Below are 5554 nucleotides of genomic sequence, written 5' to 3'. Positions count from 1 at the left end.
GATCGATGACATGAAGACATGGAGAGTGAAACAGAAACTCCATGAAGTCAATCCAGAAGTTTACACTGAAACATGTAACACATCAGCTCCATCCTGCACAATTTATCCTTTGTTTGAAAGACACAGTGGAGAATACTGGTGTGAAAATGATGAAGGTGGGGTGACCAACTCTGTGAACATCTCTGTTACTGGTATGGACATCTTTAGCTGTACTGTGTGGTAAATCTGAGTTAAAGAACAATCAAACTATCATCTTCTTGTTTCTCAGCTGGTTTGGTGATCCTGGATGTTCCTGTCCGACCAGTGATGGAAGGATCTCACCTGACTCTCTGGTGTACCAACAAGAAAACTGATCTGAAACACATCAGTGATTTCTACAAAGATGGTGTACTTCTGAGCACCAGCTATAGAAACAACTTCATCATCCAAAACATCTCCAAGTCTGATGAAGGACGTTACAAGTGCAGCATATCTGGAGAAGGAGAATCTCCAGAAAGTTGGCTGATTGTTTCKAAACTAGAAAAAGGTAAATAAAAGATTTTATTTGATTTGTATATTTGATGTTGTGCTCTGTGAATTTTTGATGTGATAGTGTAGCTGATGAGACAACTGGACCAGCATAACTGGAGGGACCTGAACTGGAGGTCTTACGTGGAGACCAAGACACCAAGCTTCTGCCAACTTCATATTCAAATGACTACCTCTCTGGTAATGGACTCATCTTACTCTGAGTCATCCAACTTTGCCTCAAAGTTTTAGGTTTTAATTTCCTGAATGTATCCAAATGAACCACAAAACTAGTAATGAAAGAACAAGGCAGACTACGGTAGTAAAAGGTAAGTGAGTTTTATTTACAGTGAAAGAGAACAGTCTTTAAGTTCTTTGAAACTCCAGGAGGGAAGATGATTGAATGATATTTGTTTGTTCTTACAGTTTGTTCATTGAGGAAGCTGGCCAGGAGAGGATGATCCAGGAGATGGTTTCACAGGTAAGTCTTTGGATGACGTTTTAGTTTTCTGCATGGGTTTCTTGAGTTTGCAGGTTGGATTCATTCGTTGGAGAGAGGCAGGGCCGAGGACGACCATGGACCTTTTCTTGGAATCCAGTAAGATTTGTCAGCAGATAAGTATTCAGACATACAAAGTTCTGTAATCATGAGGGCATAAGTACACGAAGGTTGGTTACATAAACCAAAACATAGGAGGTTTTTGTTGGCTGTCATACACGGTACCAAAAATGACTGAATAATCCAGCATCAGATGGAACTCTGAGGGCAGCTTAAATACCAGTGAAGGCTCATCAGGAAACTGCCAACAGGTGAGTTGGATGAGGTTTTAGCTTTCTGCATGGGTTTCTTGTGTTTGCAGGTTGGATTCATTCATTGGAGAGAGGCAGGGCGGAGGACAATCATGGAGCTCTTCTTGGAATCCAGTAAGGTTTGTCAACAGGTAAGTATTCAGACAGTAAACATGAGGGCATAAGTACATGAAGGTGGATATACAAACCAAATCTTAGGAGGTTTTGTTGGCTGTCAACACAGTACCAAAAATGACAGAAAATCCAGCGTCGGATGGAACTCTGAGAGCAGCTTAATTACCAGTGAAGGTACCTCAGGAAACTGCCAGCAGGTGAGTCCAGCCAGAACTCCACCCAGTCAATTAACTGCAAACATCACTCACAGAAAGCATGCAGGTGAAGACAAACTCTACACAATGTGTTTTTTTTTTTCACCTTTCAACAATATCCTCAGTCCGGGTCAGCAATTCCCCACCCAAACCAAGCACATCCTGGGACAGGAAACACTTTCTTTTTCTGAATCACTAAATGGTTTCCCAGAACCATCCCAAGTCTAACCAAAAGACCTTTTCCATGGCCTCCCCAAATTCCTCCCATTCCCAAGTTTTTGCATTTGCAACCTACAAATTTCTTGTCACTCTGTACCCACTGGCTATTGCAGGAGTTCTCCAGGAAAGCCAAGCCCTGAAGACCTCTTCTTCTGCCTGATGGCCTCCATCAGGGAGACACCGCTGGTGTCCACCAGACAGTCCTTTGGTTGCTGCTTCAATAGGCACCAATGACCTTCAGGCCACAGCTCTTGGAAGCCACATCTGCAGTGGAGGCCCTGAATTGGTTCATCTGGATTCCATGTCCTGACATGTGGAAAACTCTCCCAGAGGTGAGAGTTGAAGATTGCATGGACATGGGGCTCCGCCTGACATTCCCAGTTCACCCTCACTATACGTTTGGGTTTATCAGGTCTGTCCAGCAGCCTCTCCTGCCACCAGATCCAACTCACAACCAGGTGGTGATCAGTTGACAACTGAAGTTTCAACTGAGGAGGCTTTTTTTGCAAATCACCCCTTTCCAAATAACTCTGTCAAAACCCACATGGGCATTAAAGTCACAGCAGATCAGAATCCTCAGACATCACCCCTTCCAGGACCTCATGCAGAGGCTCTGGGTAATTAAAACTGTCGTTTGGTGCATAAGCCCAAACACCAGCCAGAACCTTCAATCATGAAGACACAGAGAGGCAACTCTATCAAATACCGAGGAAAAACCTCCCAACAGTGAGGCATTACATTGGGGATGCTTAAGATTATCTCAAAACTGTCACTGTTTCAGACTCGGCCCAGTTGACACATGGAAGCCAAGGCTTGACTACAAGACCCTCATCAGAGAGCTCCCCCCGAGGCCTGGCTGCAGGTGGATGTGTTTACGATGTTTTCTGATGCAATTGGTGTTTGTACAAAAAGGTATTGTTTGAGACCTGGAGTCTAAACCATACATCACAGCATGTCTCATCTTATAAACCTTCACTTCCACTCATGCAGCTCCTTCTGTCACAAATTCATCCACTCCACCTTGATTCTCTCTTTTCTCCTCATCTCTTTGGATGGTTGAGTCCAGATACTCAAACTCTCCCCCCATCAGTACCTCCACTCCTCAAAGTTTCACTGTTCCACCTGTCTCCCTCTCATTCACACAGATGAGTTGCGTGAAGCCAGCAGCTGAAGCCACTGTTTAATAAATATAAAATCCTTTTTTCTCAGGTCTGGATGAAGAGACTCAACATTTGCACCYTCACTCCTCTACAACAATCATCCGGCTGTGTGTTTTATTAGTGGTTCTGCCGTTGGTAATTATTGGACTGGTTCACTACAGGAAACACAAAGGTAAAGCTAACATTCTTCTAAAGGATTGATGGTAATTAGTTATAAACAGCAGATTAATAAAAGTCAAGGAAATAATGTGATTTGATGAAAAGGAGAGGGATATGTGTAGAACTTGTTTCAATTTGTGTCCAGATTATAGACTGTTTTATAAATTATTGCTTCATTAACAAACTCATACAAAACATGTTTATAAAGTGCTAAAAAGTTTTATAGAGAAATTTAGTGTAAAGTGGGACTTTATTTACAAATTGAATGAAACTATTTTTGTTTGAAGGGCTGCATGTGACCCATGGCATCACCATCATTTTAAACTAAGAACTTCTCCAATTTGTTACTGATTGTAGTAAATGTTTTGGGTTGACTRTCAGCTGGAACCTCACCAAATTTTAGCTCAATGTCTATAAAAGTGACTGAGTTATGGTCATTTCTGTGTTTAAAGGGACCCCTGATTAGTTGTAACATTAGACCTTATTTGATAAACATTTATTTTAACTGTAAAATAAAGACTGCAAAAAACTGTTGGCTGTTAAGTTTTGTACATTTTTAAAAAGTATATTTTAACACAAAGCATTCTGGGTAAATGATGACGTGGATAGGACCTCAGTGTGAGCGAGCTTGTCATTCATTTAAGTATGTAACTTTGATTTATAAAATGATAACTTTTAGTTAAGAGAAAAAATATAAATCAAACAATATAAAGCACATTCTAATGTTTAAGAAAACATGTTATGACTATAAAATGAAAAGAGTTCTGTTCTTTAAAGGAGGCCTTCGGAGGTCAATGTCAAAGACAGGTGGAACGTTTATTCCAGACCTAGGTGACCACTACTGTCCCCCCTTTTGCAGTTTATCACCTGTCCATGGTGATAAGATGCAACAAAAATGGGAACCCCAAAATGTCTTTGATTTTGAGGTAATCCAAAATTGAAAAGGATAATCCAAATTGTAATCCAAATTGGGGACTCTGCACAGCAAAAGTTTTTTTTCAAATGGTAGTTCCAACAAAACTTTTGTTAAGTTATCTTTTAATGATCCCCATAATGTCTGTTGGTAACTCCTTAGGGTAAAACTTTAAATCCATTGGATGACAAAGTCTGTAATCCATGGGAAGCAAAATTTTATAATCCACCAAGGAAAAAGTATAATCCACAAAGGAAAAATAGTAATCCACAAGGGTAATTCCATTGCGATAGTTGTGGTTGACCTGGAGTCAACCAATTTCTGGAACAGCATGACGTAGAGGATCTCTGGAACAATGTTGTAGAGTTGATTTCTGGAACCCCCCTTTTGAGAGTCGATCTCTGGAAGGTTGAAGATGAAGAGGGAATCTCTGGGTCGAAGGTTGAGACGAGGTCTCTGGCTCGAACAGGAGATCACCATCAGGAGCAAGGAAGAGGCCACTGGAACAGTGTGAGGATGGGAACCACCAGGAGGTGAAGGTCGGGAGTGCTGAAGCTTGGTTGGGCCTTGGCAGAGGATGTGGGCCATCATGGAGTTAGTGGAAGTCTATGGAGGCTGCTTTGTTCCAGTTGGTACCCTTCTGGCTTCTAAGTGTTTGCATCTATGTGGTTTTAGGTTAACCAAAAGTTGGGATTTTATATTAGGTTATACCTATGTGCGCCTCTGTGTGTTGTAGCTATCATGTTTTAGATAAGCTACAAGTAGTAGTTAAAGAATGGGCCATTACTTTTACTAAAGGGTAGATATAAAGGGTTGTATCTATTAGAGGCTAAAGTGGGCTTCTGCAGGGAAGGCCTAAAACTCCACATAAATTAACTATTTTTGATCAAAACTCAGTGTCTAGACCATGCCTGCGTTGTTCCTGATAAAGTTGTCAAAATAACGAGATTTAACGTTTGCGAGTTAAATGTTATTGATTTCAACTTTTGTAAACATCTGATCATCCCTCAATGAGTCTTGTATATAAGTAATTGTTTTTTGTAAATAAACATCATTTGTTTTAGATAAAACTTTACTGACTACATTACTCATTAATTTAATTCCTGATAATTACACAGAAAAGGTATTATTATCTGTATTAAAGAACTCTCAATTCCTCATAACTAAATTATGAGAAGGATGTAAGGCTAAAACTCCTACATGTATTAGCTTCACCACTAGTGCAACAAACAAGCTAAAGTGAGGTCCTCCATCCATATTTTCAAGCTGAGTCAATTTTGTGTTCCCCTCTCTGTCATGTGGATGGAGGACCTCAGTGATGAGAGTAGAATGTGTACTGATCTAATACATATACACTCACTGGCCACTTTATTAGGTACACCTGTCCAACTGCTTGTTAACACTTAATTTCTAATCAGCCAATCACATGGCGGCAACTCAGTGCATTTAGGCATGTAGACATGGTCAAGACAATCTCC

Source organism: Austrofundulus limnaeus, unplaced genomic scaffold, assembly GCF_001266775.1.
Source record: "Austrofundulus limnaeus strain Quisiro unplaced genomic scaffold, Austrofundulus_limnaeus-1.0 Scaffold137, whole genome shotgun sequence".
Taxonomy (NCBI): Eukaryota; Metazoa; Chordata; class Actinopteri; order Cyprinodontiformes; family Rivulidae; genus Austrofundulus; species Austrofundulus limnaeus.
The sequence above is the reverse complement of the archived record's forward strand: the minus strand, read 5'-3'. Positions refer to the sequence as shown.